The sequence below is a fragment of the Mandrillus leucophaeus genome, unplaced genomic scaffold (genome assembly GCF_000951045.1).
Source record: "Mandrillus leucophaeus isolate KB7577 unplaced genomic scaffold, Mleu.le_1.0 Scaffold14, whole genome shotgun sequence".
Lineage (NCBI taxonomy): Eukaryota > Metazoa > Chordata > Mammalia > Primates > Cercopithecidae > Mandrillus > Mandrillus leucophaeus.
The window spans coordinates 10513322-10537099 of record NW_012101365.1 but is presented as its reverse complement, the minus strand read 5'-3'; positions in this window follow the sequence as shown (position 1 = coordinate 10537099).

Sequence of the window (23778 nt, the reverse complement as noted above, 5' to 3'; positions counted from 1 at the left end):
GATTACAATTTCCCCAAACAGAAATAAAGGTATGTACAGGGATCTTACATAAAGTGATATTGGGCTATGTTTGATCTTTCTAGTTGTTTTGAGTCAAACAGTTAAATAGTAGAGAAGAAATGAATTCTGAGGCAGGCATATCTAGATTCAAAACGCAGTTCAACACTTGCACACTAGGCAATGCTTAGCTGTATACTCAGTCTCAGGGTTGTCAACTACAAAATGAGGAATATTAATGTCTAATTCTTACTTACAGTTGCTCTTAAGGTTTCATAAGGCAAGGTTTTAAAATTATTGAGTAATTTTAGTTATAGACTACTGTTTTAATAGACAAACACTATTTTAATAGACAAACTATTCTTATCAAGATTTCAAAGGATTTAGGAGTGAACTATATTAATATGGATAAATAATGAACACTTCTGGTTGCAAGTGACACACCACTTAACTGCAATGTCTAGAGTAGGAGTTAGGTATGGCTGAACCCAAAAAAGGCTCAAGTCAGAGTTATTGGATGGCTCATTCCTGTGACTTCTCTGCTTTGTTTCTGGTTGTCTCCATTTTCAGGAAAGTTGACTTATACCCCCATTTTCTCAGAAACATCAACATAAGGATAGCACCCCTTTTCTAGTTAATTCATGAAATTTCCCAAGACATTCTCTGATTAGTTAAATTATGTGCTCATTCTGGATCTACTGCTGAAGCTAGGGTGATAGAATACACTGATCGGTCAGGCTTGGGTCACATGCCTAGCCTGGATTTGAGAACAGAATGCACTTGAACAGAATTCATGGATGGACAGTTGGGAGGGGTGGTGTAGCAGACCCTCTCAGTGTTCTGCCCATAATTCCCAGGATCTCAGCAACCTTTCCTTGTATCTTTTTGTCAGGCAGTTGCCCTCAGGCTGCCAGAACCTGCTTTGCCTGTGCCCATGGAGAGCAGAGAATTCATGTTTCCCTAAAGGCAGCCCTTAAGAGTGGTAAGTGTGGGATGTGAATACTCTAGCTCCTTTCTATTGGTGGGAACATCTTTCTCAGGTATATTCTATACTATTTCTAGAGCTTCTCTGTGGAATTGAGCTAAAGTCATCTACTTGGGTTTATGATACTAAATATTTTCTAGTCCCACTTAACCACACCCTTACAGATTTTCTTGAGAATAATTCTAAATAAATTACTTTCCTATGAGTCCTTGTTACAGAGTCTGCTTCTGGGGAACCTAATCTGAGAGATTTCTCCAAGGAGAAGTTGGGTACCTTAATTAGTCAATTATTGCTGCACTAAAGCTAAATAAAAGACATAAATATCTAAGGCACTTACTGCAATAAACATCTTATTTCTACTAACAAGTTGGCTAGGGAAGCTCTGCTTCAGAGTATGCATTGAGTATAAGCCTGTTCCACTTGTCTTTTGCTCTGGGACCAGGAGTTGTACAGCCCATCCTTTTCTCAAGACAAAGCCAAGTCAAGCAAGCACATTTAAAGCTTCACTTCTGCTCACATCATGTCTATTGGCCAAACATTCCACTGGCCAAAGCAAATCACATGGCCAAGTCAAGCATCAGTAGTCTGGGGAATATTCTTCCTCTGTTCTAGACACATGGCAAAGGGTATGCATACTAATTCTATATCAGGAGAGAATGAGGAATTGGGAACTGTAACCTAATCCACCACATTTCAGTTGGAAGAAATTACTCTGCAGGCAAGAAATATTTTTCCTCTAGGAGATAATCTGCAGACATAACCAGCAGATGTCTACCCTAATTTACAATAAGCTGTGTGCGATAGGCTGAGTAATGGCTCATAAAGATGATCGTGTTGTAATTCCCAGAACCTGTGGATATGTTACCTTGTATGGCAAAAGGAACTGCACAGATGTCATTAAAATATGGATCTTGAGATGGGAGATTTTCCTGGATTATAGGTGGGCACAATGTAATTCCAAGCGTCCTTATAAGATGAAGGCAGGAAGTCAGAAAGGAGAAAAGATGCTGCTCTGGTGGCTTTGAAGTTGAAGGAAGAGGCCATGACCCAAGGAATGGTGGCAGCTTCTAGAAGGTAGCTAAGGCAAGGTATGGATTATTTCCTGGAGCTTCTAAAAGGAAACAGTCCTGGTAACACCTTAATTTTAGTCCCATAAGACTCCTCACAGACTTTTGACTTCCAGAACTGGAAGAGAATAAATGTGTGTTAGTTCAAGCCACTAAGTTTATGATAATAGTGGCAATAGGAAACTAATACACCATGTGGTTTGCATATTTTTAAATACTTTAATCCTGTAAAGTAGACATTATTTTTACCATTTTAAGGATGAATCACTTGAAGTTTCAAGACATGAAATAATTGGCCCAAGGCCATACAGCTGACAAGTATCAGAGTTAGCATTCAAATGCAGGTCAGACTTCAATATTAATGCTGTTGCCATTGAAACACTATTTTAGCTTCCGTTTTCTGCCAGTGGGTAAATTAAGGAATGAACTCAGAGAACTCTAGACCATTCTTAATTCAGCAGGAGGAGATGGGGGCAAATGAAACTTCTTCAACAATCGCCATGGCCTTTGTGGTAGACACTATGTAAGTCTTTCCTCAAGTTTGTGACACTTACAGTGATGAGCTCTTTGGAAATGAAGAGAATGTGCCTCTGAGGATGGTGTTATGGCCTGAATGATATCTTCTCAAAATTTATATGGTGAAGTTCTACCTCCCAACCTGACTGTATTTGGAGACAGGGCACCTAAAGAGGTAATTAAGGTAAAATGAGATCATAAGGGGAAAGCCTTAATTGACTAGAACTGGTGTCATTATAAGAAGTGGAAGACACGTGAGGCATGGGCGTGCACGAGGTAAGACCACGCAAAGAGGCAGCAAGAGAGTGACCATCTACCAGCTCAGGAGAGAAACCTCAGGAGAAACCAAACCTTGATCTTGGACTTCCAGCCTCCAAAACGGTGAGAACTAAATTTCTGTCGTTTAAGCCACCCAATCTGTAGTATTTTGTTATGGCAGCCCAAGCAGACTAAATACAGATGATATCTGACCTCTTTTGCCTTTCTGGAAGCTTCAAATTATATTAGGTTTGTTCTTAAAGTTTTAATAATTCATAGCTTTTACAATGGTAAACATTTGTACTTCATTTAAAGAAGACAGCTGTGTAGATTAATTCAAATTGATGTGATTCAAGATCAGGATATCTTTTCATACCATAAAGAAGAGTGAGAGAAGAAAAGGTCTCAAAAACATGTAGGCAAGTAGGGAAGCATGCTGTAGAGAAAATATCAGGTTTTTTGTTTTGTTTTAATACCCCTGACACTGAATGGGTATGATATAGTTGTTCTTTTCACATTAGTATGAGCAGCAGCAGGGCCACAGTGACATCCTGAGGGTCTTGGGAGAAAAAAAAAATGTGTGGAGGGTAATTTAACCAGAAAGAAGCTACCACATTCTCAAAAAGACATTAAAGAAATTGCAAACAGGCAAGTATAAAATATTTATTGCACTCCAGCTCTGGACCATGCAAGGTGTAGAGTCATCTATTGAGTTACCATTTATAGAGCTTTTATTAATGAGTTGTAATATTTTATTAATTAGGGCAATTCTAGTTGCAGTAACAAACAAATGCCAATATATTAGTAGATGAGCATAGGAGAAACTTGTCTCTTGATCTGAATGTAGTCCAAGACAAGCATTCCTGTTTGGTGGTAGGATTTTTTCCATGTGGTGATTTGGTGATTAGGGCTCCAATATTTTGCTCAATGATTCTTGAGGAACCTTCTCTAGAACAAAGAGAAAAGGGGGAAAATGGCACACTGGCTGCTATTTTCATAAGTGATGCTCTGTACTTCTTACATTTCATTGCTTAGAACTAGTCACATATCTGTAAAAATTCATGCTTTTTCTTTAACTATGTGGAGTTGTCTTTGGAAAGCAGCTGTCCAGGTAGGTACTACTAAATCCCCTCTTGCGTAACGCAGAAACCATATTACAAGTTCTAACTAATAACATGTGAATGAAAGTGATATATGTTACATCTGAGCCGAAATGGTTAAAAGTGGGTATAGTTTTTTACCCTCTTACTTGCTTACAGCAGAAGGCCCTGGGACATGGAAGAATCCCCAAACAAAGACCCTGGGGCTCTGAAGGACTGTATAGAATGCTTCCTTCCTCATTTATCAAGACTACCTGCATTTTACTGCAGGTGAACTGGAGTAAACTTTTATTGTGTTGTCAACAAAATGTTGGAATGGCCTTGCTCAACAAAATGTTGGAATGGCCTTGCTCAACAAAACGTTGGAATGGCCTTGCTACAGTGGCTAAGGTCACTCAAATAAATATCCATGGCCTCATCTAAAAGCAAGAGATGATGGCCAATATGATCTCAGGTTGGCCAACAACTTCTCATTGAAAGCTGTTTCAATACTTTGGAAACAGGAGTGCAGCTTTTAGGTGCTCAGTTAGCTGACTCTACCCAAGCACCTTTCACAGTGCCTGACTTTACTGAATGAGTAAATGAATGGCCCACATTTAAGTGGATGCCTTCCTCTGGGAAGTTCTGTGCATGTTGATGTAGCTATTAAAAATGTGCTACAGGACTTTTTACAAACATGTTAAGCTATTTATATACATTATTGTATTAATACTGGTGATAATCCAGTTAATTAAATTTCATTTTATTGCATTCATTTATTTTTAAAATTTTGTCTTCCTTCTTGAACTGTGAGATTTTTGTTATCGTGATTGGTGCCCTTGGTTGCTGGTGCACTGCATGGCACATGGCAAAGACTCAGTGTCTGTTGAATGAATACATGCTTGGGCAGATGAATGGACAGATGCAGGATGGACATGAGGCCAACTGTGTGTGATATAGGGTCTAAATGCCAGGACTGAGGGACAAACAAGAGTAAAAGAAAAAGAAATAGGCATTTTCACTAGGTGAAGAGTGGGTGCTGGATGGCAAACTGGCCTCAGGCATTGGGAGAAAGTCCAGTCAATAAATTCAAGCACAAATCAGAAATATGTGGTTTGGGACAATAGTCTAAGCAAGGGGTGAGTAGGTCTTCAGAGCTGAGGGATCTGGGAGTTGTCTTCAGGTACTTCAGGCAAATACTCATGAGTCTGCTGGGTTAGACATTTCTGTTCTAAAATGGTGCTGATTTAGTAAAAAGCTATGTATCTAAAATGTCTGGTTATCTGAGATTGAAGAGTAATCAGACATTTCTGGGTAATGTCAGCACTTTATATTTTTCAAATGTCAGATGTATGATTTAAAGTAATCATGCTCCTCAGTCTGGTTCACTCTCATTATCAGTCTTTGTAGGTGCCCTTTAGGTTTTGCTATATTTTAATACTTGCTCTTTTTGTTCTTTCTCTCCACCTTTACCATCTCTTCCCCGTCCTCAATTACCACCACAATGGTATATTTGATATGTGCCCTCTAAACCACCTGTCACAGAAGAGGTGGCAGAGCACGTTGTTTAAGAATGCAGGTTTAGGAGCCCAGGCTCAACTCCTCATCCTGCCAGTCTGCATTACGTGACCTGAGGCAAGCTGTTTAGCTTCTCTGTACCTCAGTTTCTTAATCTGTGTATGATTATTCACTGAATAATCACATTCCATATATATGACTTGTAATATATATATAGTATAAAAAATGATTAGTACCTGAATAGAGTGCTTGTAAACCGTTGAAAATGTACCTATTGTTTATGTTTTTGTATAAATAGATGTTTAAAGAGTAAATATCATTTAGTTTACTTTTTTCATTGAAGACCAAATTTTTTTAAACTATGCCTTTTTCTAAATGCATCTAGGTTCATTATTTCTAAATGTTGCATAATATTTCATTATATGTGAGGCCACTTTATATCTATTCATTATCTCAATATTGAACACCTAGGTTGTCTTCAACTCCTGGCTATGACAGGTAGTGCTGCTATAAATATCAGCATCTATATCTTAAGATTTTTCTCAATGGTCTTTTAATGTTATAAAATTATTAATCAATTTTTTTGATAGGTCAGGAATCATGATTATTTTGTATTATGCTTTAAGATTTGGCAGCCAATATTTTATTTTAGATTTTAAAAATCTATATTTAAATAAATATTTTATCTTAGAATAGTTTTGTATTTACAGAAGACTTGCACGAAGAGTACAGAGAGTGCCTGTACACACCACACCCAATCTTTCCCATTGTCAATAGCTTACATTAGTATGGTGCTTTTGTCACAACTAATGAACCCATATTGACACATTGCTATTAACTAAACTCCATACTATATTTGCATTTCATTAGTTTTTCTCAATATCCTTTTACTGTTCTAGGATCCCACTCATAATTCCACATTATATTTCGTTTTCATGTCTCCTTAATCTCTCCTGGGCTATGACATAACTTGTTTTTGATGACGTTGATTGTGATGAGGAATAGTGGTCAGGTATTTTATGGAATGTGACACTAATCGTCTGGTGTTTACTCATGGTTAGATTGGGCTTATGATTTTTTAGGAGGAAAACCACAGAGGTGAAGTGTCATTCTTATCCACTTCTATTAAGCGTGTATACTATCAACATGACATCACTGATGATATTAACCTTGCTCACCTGGCTGAGGTAGTATTTGCCATGCTTCTGCACTAAAAAATTATTTTCTCTTCCCTCCTTTTCATACCATACTCTTTCCAATCAAGTCACTACTAAGCACAGTCCACACTCACGGGCTGGGGATTTCATCTCCATTTCCTTGATAGGCAGTATCTACATACATTATTTGGAATTCTGTATGGTAGATTTGTCTCTTCTCCCTCATTTCTTTATTTGATTCTTATTTATGTTGTTATGGATCCATGAATTTCTAGTTTAAACTTTGGCTTATAATCCAGTACTCTTTTATTTGTGTTGTTGCTCAAATTGTTCCAACTTTGATCTTTACAAGCTCTTTTAACGGGCTCTTACATCCTTTTGACATACCCCTATTATTGTGTGTGACTTTCTGGTACTATACGATGCTTCAGATGTATCTTGTATATTCTCTAGTCCTAGAATCAACCATTTTCTCAAGGTTACGTGTATAGTTTGGATCCTTGTCCCCTCCAAATCTTACTTTGAAATACAATCTCCAGTGTTGGAGGTGAGGCCTAGTGGAAGGTGTCTGAGTAACGGGGGCAGATCCCTCATGAAGTGCCCTCCCTGCATTAATGAGTTCTCACCCTATTAGTTCATGAGGCAGCTGGTTGTTTGAAAGAGCCCTGAATTCCCTCTCTCACCATGTGACATGCCTGCTCCCTTTGTGTTCTGCCATGAGTGGAAGTTTCCTGAGGCCTTCACCAGAAGCAATGCTAGTGCCATGCTTGTACAGCCTGCAGAACTGTGAGCCAAATAAAACTCTTTTCTTTATAGATTACCCAGCTCAGGTATTCCTTTATAGCAATAAAAATAGACTAGTACAGATCCCTAGTTCCTTTTTTTGGAGGATGATGATAGAAACCAATATCTGAGAACTGGATATGGTCATTGCTACTGGGTATATTTACTTCCAGGCCCTTTCCACAGATAGTGAAGAAATACATATAGGTATATTAAACTGTGTGTGTGTGTGTACGTGTGTGTGTATTTCTCTCTCTATAATTATTTCTATCTATATTAGTATTAAGCTAAACATGAGCTCATAGTGATATCTCCAACCCTCACCCAGCCCACATGATTCATTATAGTCTTCTGCCTATGCTAGCCTGTTATGTCACTCTCCAACAGTGAGAAACCTGGTTCCGCCATCCAACATTGTTGTACTAATTTGTTTAATCCTAGTGTATATGTACAGTCGTTTTAGAATTGTTAACCCATCCTTCTGTGAGAAATAACTCGGCTAACTAGAGGATAGTGCTTGCGTTTGTAGTCTTATCCTTCCCAATCATTTCTAAAGTTACTTAGGTCAGCATTATTATTATTATTATTATTATTATTATTATTATTATTTGGTCACTCTGTTCAGTGAGGTTATGTCATACATCTGTATTACAATTAGATACTTTCATCTCTGTCTAAATTTCATCCTGTGATCCCCCAATGCTTTAATTAATTTTTTAAAAATAAGGCTTATTTTTTGGGCTGTTGAAATCTATTTTGGGGTTTCAGCAAATGTATGGTGGTATGAATCCACCACTATGGTTAAATATTGTACAGTTTCACTGCCCTAAAAAAATCCCTGTGCTTCCCCTAGTCAACTGTTCCCTTCCAGAAATCCCTGGTATCCATTGATTTGTTTTCTTCATACATCAGTTTGCCTTTTCTGGAGTGTCATATAAATGGAATCATGCAGTATGGAGTCTTACAGACTGGCTGCATTCATTTAGGAATATGTATGTAAGAATCACTGATGTTGTTGTATGGATTAATAAACTGTTCCTTTCTGTCACTGACTAGCATTCCATTGTATGAGTGTATAATAATAGTATGTTTATCCATTTACCTATTGAAGGATATCTTGGTTGCTTCCAGTTTTGGTAATTATGAATAAAGTTGGTATAAACATTTTTGTGCCAATTTTTGTGTGAATATTGCATCTATTTTAAAAATTAAAATTGGCTTATATTTTTATTTTCTCACATTGCCATCTGGTTTTGGTATCAAGTATATATTAAAAATAAAGTGAATAGGGTACTTTCACCTTAAAAAATTTTTTTTTAAAAAAACAACTTGTTTAAATTAGAACATTTATTTCTTAAAAAATTTCTTTAAAATGCTATTTTATTGTGTTATCTGGAAAATTGTCTAGGTTCATGAATTGTTAGAATAGCAGAAGGTTTGGTTACCATTTCATTAAAAAAAGATTACCAATCCATTTAAATTTTTAAATTTTTCATGTGCCAGTCTTGGCACTTTATATTTTTCTAAAAATACATCAGTTTTATACAGGATTTCAGAAGTATGGTTATTTCATAAAAATTTCTGTTATATATGTATTTATTCCTTTTTTTCTTTCTTTCCTGTGTGTTATTTCTGTTCTTACTTCCATTCTTCTTTTTCTTTGTGTTTACTCCGATAATCCTCTTATACATTTTAAAAATCAAATGCTTAGTTCATTTGTTTTTAATCTGCCTTATTTTTAAAATAAATGCATTTATAATTTTTATTTTAAATATTGCTGTAGCTGTAACTCACAAATTTTGTCATTTGGCTTTTTTATTGTCTTTCAGATCTAAATTTTACTAATTTCCTTTCTGACTTAATTTTTACCTGGATATGATTTAGTAGTATTATTTTAATAATTGGACACATGGAATTTCAAAATTATCCTTTTGTAATTTATTTGTGATATTATAGTATAACAATTAGATAACATAGTTTACATAATATACATTTTCTGTTTTTGCTGAGACTTTAATATTTGGCTGAATTTATAAACTTTCCAAGCACATTTGAAAAAAACATAACCTTTAATCAGTGTAAAGCTTTGTTTATGTTTCAAATTGTCTATAATGTTTGCATTTTTGTCTACTTCATTTTTCAGCATCTGTGATAAAAACATTAACATTTCCAACTAAAATTTTAATTTATCTGCTGTATCATCATGTAAATTATTGCTTTATATATTCTGAAAATATGTTATTAGGTGCATATGTGTTCATGATTTATTATATATTCCTACTCTGTGAATTATTACTTATACCTCATAGTGTTTTTGTTTGTTTTCAAGTTCCATTTTGCCTCGTATGAAAGTTGAAGCTCTAGCATTCTGTTTTTCAATATTTGTTTGGTATATCTGTTTATTTTCATTCATTTAGTTTCTTCTCAGTTCAAGTCTCTTATATTCGACATTGCTGAATTTTTTATAAAACTATTATGGAAATACATATCCTTGGAGTAAACTATTTTAATTATAAATAGCATCAATACTTATTTCTACTATGTTATTTTTATATGTCAATTGACATATTTTTTATATCTCTTTCTTTTCTCTTAATGTTCCTCTCCCTTCTCCTTCTTTATTTTGATTCCCTTTATCAAGATTTTTTTTAACTAGTTCAAAAGTTGGGTAATGTTTACTCTCAAATATAAATTATAATTCAACTAGATATTCAAGTTGACTCAAGGTCTTTTCCTTCAAAACAAAAATTTTATGTCATTTCCTCCTCGAATTTAGTATAGCTATTTAGAATTTGATATTAATATGATTCTTCACCTGTTTTAGGAAATTGTTTTAATATTCTGGAATTAATATTTAAAAAATTTATCTTTGAGTCTTGAGTGCTTTAAAAATTGTTTTTGGTAGATGTAGGGCTTAAAGAAATCTATCCTGTGCTGTACTCTAGATCCTTTTGAATTTGAAGTGTCATAAATCTTTTCATTTTGACAAGTTATTGGTCACTATTCATCAAATACATTTTTTACTTTTACTTATGTCATTTGGGATTAATATTAAATATTGACCCTTCTACATATCTCTTCTATAAAACTTTTTATTCATTGCTCTTATTTGAACTTTCTTAATACCTCCAAGTGATAATTCTTTGCATGGATCTTTGACCCACTAACTAACTTTGGCACTATATTCTGTAATTCAGCCTATCCATTTTTTCTATTATAGTAATGGATGTTTTTATTACCAATAAATCCAAGTAATTATGTTCTATATTTGCTTATTCCTGATTTGTTCATTCATTATGCTCTCTATAATGTCTCTTTCTTTCTCTGTATAAATATTTAACAATACATTTAATAATTATTGTTCTATTTGCTTCCTTTATTCTGCTGCCACTGCTATACATTGTTCAATTTTTAGTATTTCTTTCCTTTTATATCTCTTTCTCAATATCTCATCATTTCCCCCGATGAACTAACATTTCCTTGAGACTCTCTGTTACTTTAGTCACCAATGTGTATGTAGAAGAAGGTTGACATCTGGACCCCTGCTTGTGATTTTCAAATTACCTATTAGTGAGGAGGACAGCCTCTGGGGTTGCAATCCAGGCTTAACCATTTCCTATTTGCTGACCTCTCCTTCCTTTTGTAGGGACCCTTACCATTAGGGAATCTTCCAAGCACTGCTCTTTTCTGAACGCAGTGACCCTGTGCTGTGTTGCCTAGTCCATGGACTGGTCATGAAAAGGAGATGAAAAAATACTTAGAAGATCTTGGATCTGAGAATATAAAACAGAGACAGAGGAAACATTCATAGAGTCAGATTCATCACAGTTCCAGTAGCAGGGGCAGGTGGCCAAGACTAGACCTGTGGTTTGCCTTTGGCTATGGCTATTATCCAGTGTGATCTGTCTATTATCTATCTATATTATCTATCTATCTATCTATCTGTCTATCTATCTATCTATCTCTCTATCAATCAATCATCTATCTATCTATGTAACTGATTTATTTGATTAAGAGACCCAGAGCATTTATCTTTTGCTAGCTCTGATAAATTCTGGTTAGAACACTATGTGCTTTAAAGTTTTAATGTAATAGCTTTAGAAATTAACTAGAATATTCACTTCCTGGGCTTGTCAGCTCAAAGAAATTTTTTATTTGCAATAAAAGATTAAAATGTAACACTATTGGTGTTGTAAGAGAAGAAAAACAACTGGATTTATGAATATATTGCTGGCAAATTAGTATTTTGGGTAATATATGAAAAACAGATTGGAAATGAGGTTTAGGGGCAAATGTTGCTTTGAAAGCAGGTGTCATGTATCACCCCCTCCCCCTAGTGAGTACAATTACTTGGTTTCCAGTGGAGCTTTTGCTTCCAAAGTGAAAGGAGAAATGTGGAAGACATTCCAGAGTTTAGCTGTTTATTTTATTTATTTATCTTTTAGTTGTCTTTCCTAATCATGGAGAAACCCCTGTCTGATTAATAAACAATTTCTGGCTCTGTTTCAGAATCTGGCTGCAGTGCATTTGCTATTTGATATTTTAGATATGTACAACATGTTCACAGTGAATTTTCCAACTGAAAACAGTAGAGTTCAAATAAAGTCAATTAATTCACAGAGTGAATGGATTGAAGCCCAGAATTGCACATCTTGTAGAGGCCTTTTTGATTCACTTGCCAAAAGATATCTGTTTATAAATGCAGGAAGCATAACTATTTGGTACTTATGGTGGTTAAAACCTGATGTGATTTTTTTCCCCCTGTGTTATGGCTGATCTCAAATAATTGAACTACAGTTTACATATACTTCAAACCTTCTTTCTTGTACCCTCTCCTCTAATATTTAATCGTGTTCTTCCTGCTTTAACACATAGATCTTCTCTTCCTAATTTTCTCTTTCATTCTCTCTCTCACTTCCACCTGCCTGCTTCATTCCTTTTCCTGTTTCCTTTTGTTCTTCCAAATTCTTCTTCCTGTTTCTTTTTTTCCTTTCACATTCTTCTTCCAGTTCTTTTACTCTCCAAGTGTCTTTACCTTACCCTTTACTTCCCTTCTTTTCTTCCCTTCTTCCTTCCCTCTCTCCAGACCTCATCAGTTGGGATCCCTGAAAGTGCTCACCTGTAGGTTCATGAAATCAGTTTCTCTGAGTACAGCAGAAGCCTCTTCTCCTTGCTCTTCTGTTCCCACAAATCCTCTCCTACAGCGTGGATGGGGGTGGCTCTTGGTAATGTGTGCTCACTGAGACCCTGGCAGTTACCTAACTTGTCTATATACCTTGGCCCTGTACCAATAGCTGTTTGTTGTCTGTGTGTTTGATGGTGTGTTTATGTTGGTTTCCTCCTTTTTGCTCCAGGTCCATGCTATGTGTGAGCCCTGGCTTGACACTCAACCTCCTTGGTTAGTGACCAGACATCCCTTTTTTGGCTTCATTTTTGAGTCTGGATGTTGTTCCTGACTGCCAAAAACGATAAACCAGGATCATATTTTGAAAGATGTGGTAACCAGATTCTGAATAATTCTTTACTTTGACTTCAAGTATAATACTGTCTCTGGAGATTCCTGTAGCTATCTCCCCAGCTATGATATCGCATGATATTGATTCTTTCTCATATACCTGGGGCAGTCTCCACTTGGGTACTTTATATTGAACGGTGGGATACTCTGCTTAGGAACTACCAAACACAGGTGTCAGTTGCCTTCTTTGTCAGCATAGCCCATTTCCCTCTTTTACACATTTATTTTATTGATATTCCTCCCAGCCCTATATATTTCTTCTTCCTTTAGCAGGAAAATGGACAAGAATTGGAAACTAAGAATAATTGACCAATTCATTCTGGAAGTATGATTTTCTTTTGGCTTTTTGGCCAATCTCAATTTTTCCTAATTTTTTGTCCTTTTGTTTTCAGTGTTTCTTGTTAACATCTCTACTAAACCTTTAAACATTAGAGTTACTAAGAACTTGGTACTCTCTTCTCAATTTCATTCAGTTTCTTTCACTGGTTTTAATGATTCCCACTGTTTCATAAGCCATCTTAATGGCAGTTTTGCCTAGAAATTTCCCCAGTACCTCTCATTTTTTCATTCTGTATGCTTAATATTAATGGACCTGAGTTCCCAGATTAGTACAATTAATATCTTGTGAGTTATTGTGAGCTTTCAAAACAGGATTTGTCAAATTTCTCTGTAAAGCACAAAAACCTAAATAACAGCTAATACTGACAAAACAAAACTGTATTTCAGGATCTTCCTCAAACATTTTATATGCCTTCCTCGGTGTAAATTATCATAGCTTTCTATTGGCAGAAATTAGTATTCTCCCATGTTATAGATGAGGTAACTGGTGCTAAAGAGTAATGTAATCACAGCACTGAAGAAACTGACTTTGTGTGATTCAAAACAGAGAATTTATTAAAATAATTATCAGGTTGATTGGAGAATCAGGTTTGGCATTTGCTCAGCAAAACACTACCCAAAATCTACCTCAGAAACCTGGGTCAGAGAGAAAGTTTCGATGCTGCCACGATAGAACTAACAATCATGGCGGATGCTGGAGGCCAACGTTAAAGTTTGAACACTATCTTGCAATGGTAACTTCTACAGAAGAGGATTATTCCTGGCCCTGCTTCTTTGGATTATGAGCTTTCAGCTCAAAGCCCATGTGGATGCTGCTGATCAGCAGATTCAAGTGGCTGAGCCCTGTCTGTTGTGGAGGGTGCAAAAGCAGCATCAACTTCTTTTTTAAAAATCAATCTAATTTAATTTTAAGTTCTGTGATACATGTGCGGGATGTGCAGGTTTGTTACATAAGTAAACATGTGTCATGGTGGTTTGCTGCACCTATCAACCCATCACCTAGGTATTAAACCCCACATGCATTAGCTGTTTATCCTGAAGCAACATCAATTTCTTTAGCTTCTATGGTAAGAACTAGGCTCTGCCTCATTCAATATTTATAAGATGGGGAACACTCCAAACATAGGAAGGGGGATAGATAATAAGTCATTAAAGGAGTGTCAAGTGTCCTTTACAAGTAACTTAGCCAAAGTCATGATGCTGAGAGCTATCCAGTAAGCGTTTGCTAAGACACAGGAATTTGCATGCTGCCTCCAAGGCTAGAACTGGGAGCCAGTAATGAGAAATATTTAAGCAAAACCATGGAATTCTAAAAATCTAAAGTTGGAAGTCTCCTCAGAAGTAACTTTGATTGGAATTCCTTCTACAGTCCCACCCCACTTACTTCAGACACACTGTATTGTTTAACATCAAATCTGGCTATTTCTGTTCCTACACACTTGTATGGTGCTACCTGACTTTTACCCTTGCCTCCTAATCTTGGCATATGAGCTTCCGGTTTGGCATCTCTCTCCTAGATTTCTGAGTTTTGGCTCTGTGTTCCCTTGGCTCGTGTTACTATTTCCTTGTAGATAGCTTTCTCTTTGGTTAGTAGACGTGCTGTTTATTTATTTATTTGTATTTATTTGTTTATTTTTTACTTGCTGAGGCAGAGTATCCATGAGGCTGCTTCTGTCTATGCTTGACTGCCAGGGATGACTGGGTCTGGGCGCAACTATATGTGTTTTCTGAACAAACAGAGTCTCCTCTTATCTCTCAGGCTCTTTCACATATATTATCTCATTTAATCCTTAGAACAAATCTGTGAGAGAGGCATTATTATTGCCGTGTTGCAGATAAAAACATGAAGGTTTAGAGTGATTAGTTTTCCCAAATTATGATATCTTATAAATAGAAGATACTGGATTTAAACTCAGCATTGCCTGACCTCTGAGGGTTTTCTTAGTCTGACATGTCATCTCACTGCATCTTCTAGTTACTTAATTTCACTGAATGCTATTTATAGTTAGTAAAGTTACTTCATTCTCCCAGGGCTCCTCTTGACTCTATTCCCTTCATCCATTACCTAATATGTTTCTGTTTTCAACTCCTTATGTTCTGACACACGTTCATATCTGAGAGATGAACATCTATTCTTCATCTTCATTCTGGATAGTAACTGATGAAATAGATTATTTTCCCAAAAGCTGAGTTTTGCGTGTAAAACTTTTGCCTGATTAATAAAAGCTCCAATGCATCCATTCTCATGCTATTATTAGTAAGTTAATCAGAACATATATATACAACACTATGTCACAGACATAGTTGCTTTTTCTTTTAAAAGACAGGGTCTCTGTCACCCAGGCCAGAGTGCAGTGTCATGATCGTAGTTCACTGTAGCTTCGACCTCCTGGACTCAAGTGATCCTCCTGCCTTAGCTTCCTGATACGACTTGGCTGTGTCTCCACCCAAATCTCATCTTGAACTGTAACTCCCATAATCCCCATGTGTCATGGGAAGGACCCAGTGGGAGGTAATTGAATCATAGGGGAGAGTTTTTTCCCTGCTGTTCTCATCATAGTGAATATGTCTCATGAGATCTGATGGTTTTATAAAGGGTAGTTTCCCTGAACATACTTTCTTGCCTGATGCCCTATAAGGCATGTCTTTGCTCCTCCTTCACTTTCTGCCATGATTGTGAAACCTTTCTCCCCAGCCATGTGGAATTGTGAGTCCATTAAACCCCTTTTTTCTTTATAAATTATCCAGTCTTAGATATTTCTTCATAGCAGTATGAGAACAGACTAATATACTTCCCAAATAGCTAGAACTATAGGTGCATGCCACCATGCCCAGCTAATTGGCTAATAAACTAATTAAACTGTTTTTGTTGAGATGGGGTCTTGTTATGTTTCCCAGGTTGGTCTTGAACTCCTGGCCTCAAACAATCCTCCTGTCTTGGCCTCCCAAAGGTTTGAGATTACAGGTGTGAGCCACCATACCTGCCCTTTTTAAATTTTAATTTTTACAATGTTTAATCTCTTTAGTTTTACTATCTACACTTTACATTTAAAAAACTGAGGTCCAGAGAAATGATGCCTTTGCTTAAGGTCACATAGCTAGGATCTAACAATGCTAGTTTTCTCTTGAAAATATTTTTGGTAGCATATGGATAAAAACACAAATGATGGAGGATCAGGAATATGTGTTAAGCTCATATCTACACCCAGGAACCTAATACTTGTTTAAGAATGAGAGTTTACCAGAATAGAAGAGCATGACTACCACCCCAAACTGCTAGACTAAAAAACACTAAGTAAACAAGTGGCGTGTAAGAGATAGACTCTATATAAGGTGCAGTGTATGGAGAAAATCAAAATATGAGGGTGAGGTAGACACCGAAAAGCAAACCTTCTGACAAACCAGCCCCCACTGTAAAACAAGCAAGATAAACAAAACAAAACAGTTTCCCACCTCAAAAGAAAACACCTTGGCATGTCATATTCAAACTGCCGAAAACAAAGGAAAATGGGAAAATACTGAAGTTAGAGAAAAATAGTCACATTACATAGGGAGAAACAAAAAATAAGAATTATGACAGAGCATTCAGAAACCATGTACATTGGAAGATAATAGAATAACATCTTTAAGTGCTGAGAGGAGACACAAGAGGACTTCCATGATCCGCCATGATGGGGTAACTGAGAGTAGATTTGCTTTTCCACAGAAAACAAGGAGGGAACTGGATAAAATACATGACATAATTTTTCACATATTGGACAACAGGTATTGAGGGAAGGTAATCTTTTAGAGAAGGGGAACAATGAGGTGAGTTCTATCATTGTTCTGGAAGAATGTTCAGGACTGCAGTGCAGGGAGGAGGCTCCCACACAGAGCATGGCATTCTCATTGAGCTGGAGATACATGGCTGTGAGTTTGGGAAGGTAGGAGTAGCAGGAATTCGCTAGTCGTTTGGAGAGAGCCATGTACAGAAAAGTTCCAGAAATGTGCATGTAGGTACCCTTGAGACTTTGGCTGTATTCTAATCTATTCAGTAATAGAGTACTATTTCACAAGGTTGACCAAAATCAAACACGACTAAAACATAATTTAAACAATCCCAGTATCTTACACTGGACTGGGAGATGTTTGAATGATGTTTGGCTAGAGTAGAAAGACTTTGCTGAATACACTACAATTATCAGTAGAGACTGAGACCTCAGAAGGCTAATAGAATAACAGTAATAGTAAGAGATACATTATCCCTAGCAATATTTAAAATAAGATTTGAAAGGATTAAAGTGATTTTCAATAACTACTTTAAGCCAGAACAGTCTTCAAAGCTATGAAAAGATAATGCCAAAATCCAAACATTCAGTAATCCAGAATCCAATACAAAATATTCTAGGCATGCGATGAAAGAGCAAGTTTTGGTAATCAGAAGAAAAATTAGTCAATAGAAACAGAACCAGAAATGATAGACATGAATCTTAATACAACTTTTATTTTTAAATTGTTAAATATTAAAATATGCTCAAGGACTTAAAAACATGAATAACATGAAGAAATGGATGATAGACATAAAAAGAATAAAATAAAACTTCAAGAAGTGAAAAGGTAATGTCTGAAATAAAGAAGTTTATGAAATGGAATTAAAGAGTAAATGGGAAAATGTAGAAGGAAGGTGAACAAACTTGAAGTATTCAAGTGGAACTGCAGGGAGGAAAAAGGTTAGCTAATGAACAGAGATAGACTTCCACTGCTTATCAAGGTGTAATAACAGGGACTAGACTTACTCTCCCACCTAGAACAAACCGGAAAGAAAGAAACAAACAAAAACCCTTTAAAACAAAGAGAAAAAAAATCCCAAGGATTTTCAAGAAAGACAGGAAGCAAATTAAGTGAACCTCATTATTGTTGCATCTAACCGCCTTGAGAGAGTTTCCAGGCCATTGCATAGGGAGCAGGAATCCTCATGGAGCCTGTTGGACCCCTTGAGTTGAGGAGACGGAGCTTAGAGTCTAGGGATATAAAGGCACCTGGAATTTGCCAGTCAGAGAGGAGAGAAAGGAGAGAGCTGCACAGAGAGTAAACTCCAGAGATTTGCAGAAGATTCCTCTTAAGCATTCAACATAGTGTGAAACTAACGTTTATAGGGAATCTACCTGAGGTTAGGGGTAACAACACCCAAAAGAATAGAAGGAATAGTGCCGAGCACTCACACAGAGCTGCAGAAAGTGACTATTTCTGCCAGTCAGACTGGAAAATCTCATGATTCACTGGAAATTAGGTAAATTATCCAAAAAGTTGACTCAGTGGTGGGGAATGAAGAGCCCCATCCTGAGCACTGTTCCAATCCCACCTAACAAATCTCAAACGCCAGGTCTGAAAGGATCAAATTGTTTCCAATGAATGTAACTGCATCCAAGAAGAAACTCATAAATACAAAAAATATCCAACACGAAACAAAGTAAAATTCACAATATTTGGTTTTAAATTTTAAAATATCAGGCATGGAATGAACAAGAAAAAGATGGCCCATAATGAAGCAAAGAAAATCAATCAGTTGATACTGACCTAGAACTAACAATGGTGTAGAATTAGCAGGCAAATGTATTAATGCAGTTATAAATGTATTTCATACATTCAAAAAGTTAAGCAGAGATATGGAAGAAATAAAAAAGCCCAAATCAAACCGTTAGAGATGCAAACTATAATGTGTGATATGGAAAATACATCTGAGAGGATTAATGGTAGATGAGACATTGCAGAACAAAAGGTTAGTGAACTTGAAGACCTAGCAATAGAAACTAGAAAAAATGAAACATAGGGAGAAAACAAAGTTTTTAAAAATGAAAAAATAAATCAATAAGCATGGTACCACTGCTAGTAGCCTAACATAGATATAGTTGGAGTCCTTGAAGAGCAAGAGAGGGGAAGGACAGACAAAATATAATTACATTTGATTGTATTTGAAGATGTAATCACCAAAATGGTTTCAATTTGATGAATATTATAAATACACAGAATCAAGAAGATCGATGGATATCAAGTACAAAAAATATGAGGAAAATTACTCCAAGATATATCATAATCAAATTGCTCAAAATCAGTGATAAAGAGAAAAATTTAAAGCAATCAGATAAAAAAACCAGACATATACAAAGGAAAAAAGTTAAAGATGACAGCATATTCCTCATCAGAGACACTGTAAATGAGAAGACAGGAAAACAACATCTTTAAAGTTTTATAAGAAGCCATTTCTCTCAAAAATGATCTAGAGATTCAACTCAATACTATCCAAAATATCATCAGATGTTTTAAAATAGAGAAATCGATAAGATTCTAATATTTACATGAAAATACAAAGGGGCCTAGAGCAGCCAAAACAATTTTGAAAAAAAAAAAAGTTGGAAGATGCACGGTCCTTATGTCAAGACTAATTATAAAGTTTCAGTGATCTAGACAGTGTGATATTCTTGTAAGGAGAGCAATTCCATCAGTGAAACAGAGTAGAGAGTCCAGAAATAGATGTGCCCTTTATATTAATTCATTTGTGACAAAAGTCGTAAAGCAATCGATTGGAAAAATGAGAGTCATTTTTGCAAAACATACTGGAGGAACTAGATGTTCATATTGTGGGAGAAGCAACAACTTTGACTCTGGCCTAACATACTACACAAAAATTAACTGAAAGTAGATCATAGACCTAAATGTAACAGTTACAACTTTAAAACTTCCAGAAGAAAATGTAGAAGACATTTTTGCAAATTTGAGGTGGAAAATATTTTTAAATTAGGGCTCAAAAAGTTTAAAACCATAAAAGAAAAAAAAATAATCTTTATCAAAATTGAAAACCAGTGCTCTTTGAAGACACTTAAGAAAATGAAAAGGCAAGTAAAAATTGGGAAAAGTATTAATAATAAATATGTCCAGTAAAGGACTGGCATGCAAAACACATAATAAACTTCGACAAATGATAGAGAGACAGACAACTCAAAAATAGGCAAAAGTTTTAAGTGTACATGAAGCGTTCATCAAGAAAGATATATAAATAGCCAATAAGCATAAACAAAGATGATCAACATCATTAATCACCAGGAAAATACAATTTAAAATCAAAATGAGATACCATTACATATTCATTAGAATGCCTAACATTTAAAACACTGCAAAACCATGTGTTGGTAAGAATTTGGAACTGAATATCTTATACATTGCTGACATATATGTAAAAAGTCACAACCGGCCGGTCACGGTGGCTCACGCCTGTACTCCCAGCGCTTTGGGAGGCCGAGGCGGGCGGATCACGAGGTCAGGAGATCGAGACCATCCTGGCTAACAAGGTGAAACCGCGTCTCTACTAAAAACACACAAAAAATTAGCCGGGCATGGTGGCGGGTGCCTGTAGCCCCAGCTACCTGGGAGGCTGAGGCAGGAGAATCGCGTGAACGTGGGAGGCGGAGCTTGCAGTGAGCTGAGATTGTGCCACTTCACTCCAGCCTGGGTGACAGAGCGAGACTCCATTTAAAAAAAAAAAAAAGAAAAAAGTCACAACCACTTTAAAAAAAGTTCGGCAGCTTCTTATGAAATTGAACACCTACCAACCACAGAACCCAGCATTTCCACTTCCAATTATTTAACCAAAAGACATAAAAAATGAAAACACATGTCCTCACACATTGTGTAAGGAAATGTTCATTGCAGGTTTAATGGTAATTGTTCCCAGGTAGAAACAACCCAAATTCCCTTCAATGGGAGATTGAATACACAATTTTTTGATATACTCACTGAATAAACAGTTTTTTGACACAGTCACACAATGGAACACTACCCAGCAATTATTAATAAAAGGATGAAATACTTTTAAGTGCATTATATGAATGAATCTCAAAAACATTATTCTAAGTGAAAAAAGCCAGACACAAAAGAGTATATGTCGAATATTTTATTTACACAAAATTCTAGAAAAGTCAAATTAATCTATAGTGGTGGAAATAAGATCAGCAGTTGCCAAAGACAAAGGGAGGGTGGAATTGACTATTAAAAGGCATGAGGACACTTTTTGAGGGACATATCGTATTTCTACATTACTGCAATGGCTATCTGAGGTTTACATATGTCAAACCTCATCAAACTGTACACTTATGGGTGCGTATTATATATAAATTACATATCAATACAATTGATTAGTAAAGATACAGTTAAGGTAGAGACATTTAGGGATATTTTGGAACTGAATATGTTTGAGTGAAGTAGCAGAAATTGATACTTCTGGATATCTGAGCTCAACAAATGTAACACCTGTGCAATATATTTGAATTTGCTTAGCAGCTTAGTAAAAAATCAAAGCATATTAGATTGCTTTCTAATAAAGCAAATATATTCAGAAACTAAATTATGGTAAAATTTATTATTTTAGTCCTCAGACAAAGATGTAATAACATAACCGCCAAAACTATCAACCTCAGTTTTGCAACCGATATAAAATATGGGTCAGTTTTCAGATGATCCTGAATTATAGGATATGAGATTTTGGACTTTATTTGCTGACATGAGGTTCTATGAAGTAATTTTTGGAGAGCGGGAAATATTATATAATATTACAAGGTAAAAATGCATCTCATGGTTTGCAATAGAAGTGGTACCCATTGCTGATAAGAAAAGTAACAAATCTTGTGTAAGGTGGATGAAGGAAGAAAGAACAGCGTAGATGCCTATGTAATGTCACTCGTGAGAGGTATTAAATGCTGGAACCAGAACACAGGTGGTGGGATTGAAGTAACCTGGATACATCCTGAACCTACTGTTGAGATAAAATCTTTAATGGCAAAAACAGCAGTTACTTTTGCACTAACCTAACGGAATGAAGTTTCTTGTTGGCTGTTAATATACCATGGATGAGTCTCTCAATTGGAAGGCAAGAAGCTAAGTAAGCTAAGTTTCCAGCTTCCTCTTCTTGTAAGATTCTCCAGTTCTGTGCAGGCAACCAACCTCGGAATAAGCAATTACCTATGGAGAGAAACTCTCAGAATTGCTTTGAGTTTCACACTGAGCACGCAGGTTTTTGCCCAACCTTTGAAGTTTAGCTTAGCAAAGTTTTAACAATCATGTGAAGGATGTTTGGTGGGTATTTGAATAGTCACTGGGATCTCAGGCACAAGTGTGACATTAAGGAATTCACAGCTTAATAGAAACAACAGACTCTAAAAGATTTGAATATGTTGTCACATGTACTAAACCTGAGGGCTCTGAGAGTATAGGGGAAGCCTCCTAACTTGAACTGGTGGCGAAAACTAATTTAAAGAAGGTTTTCAAGAGGTAAGTCTTCTTGGTGAAGAAAATGACAAGGGTGCCTCATGGGAGTCATCCTCACATTGGGAGGGATTAGTCAGGACCCTGGAAGACGCATGTAGAAATAGTTAATTGACATGATCTTTTTTTATCCTCTATCCTTCTCCACTTGACTTCATAAGAGCACTGGTGTTTTGAGAGGTGTTCATACGTATTGTGTTCTAAAAAGAAAACAAAATAAAACCACACTCGAACACAGGGGTTAAACACAAGATTGAACAAAATAAAACCTTTTTTATTACAGGCTTTCTCAGAGCATTTGATTTACTAATGGGAATTATTAGATTAATATAATTAATATATACATCACATGAATATAATTACATGTATTAGATGAATATAAATACAGTATATAGCAGTTTCCAGATTTATGTGAACACAGAACACTTTTTTTTTTTTTTTTGGTGGAATCCCTGCGAATACCTCAACTATGTGTTCTGGGAACAGTTTAGAAAACATTGTATCCTATTCATTTCTTAACTTTTTCTGTTGGCATCTGTCAAGGATATTGAAAAGATATGTTCATATTCAACTTTTCCTGGTTCTCATTTGGACTCTTTCTCAGATGACCAAAATCTCATGCTAAATTGATTTCAGACTTCTGATAGAAGAAAATCTATCATTTCCCCCAACATTGCAGCAATCACACCACAGCCTGGAGCTGATTAGTCTGCTCAGTGCCACAGCCTCAGCCACTCCAAGCCGACCATCACTCCCAGATCAAGTTCATCTCCTTCAAGCTCAGCCTGCTCCCGTGCTCAAAATCTCAAGAATCTACCCATGTAGCGTTCTTTCCCTTTCTCTTTGGAACCATAGAGCTCCACTGGAAAGGTGCCTGGGTACCTGACACCTTGGGAAGGGGCCTGACATTTATTTGTTCCTTTCCAACTGAAAGTCTTCCTTGAGGGGTGGAGCAAACTGAAGGCCCCCGCTAGCCACATGTATCGCCCAAAGACTCTCTGAGGCTCTGTGCTGCTTACTTCCCACCAGGCAGAAATTAGTAGCCTCCTCAGCAGATGAAAAAACAAAAGGTCAGAGAAGTAAGATGATTTGTCCAAGGTCTCAGAGTGGCAGAATTGGCAGTGGACATGGTTAAGATGACCCCAAGAGCCTGTACTGTCAGTCATCAGCCCGTATTGTCTCTTGGTGCCAAACCCGCATGACATCCCAGGGTTGGTTTTGAGAGAGAACCCTCCTCCCTCTTCCCATTTGCATGCCTCACACTGTAGTT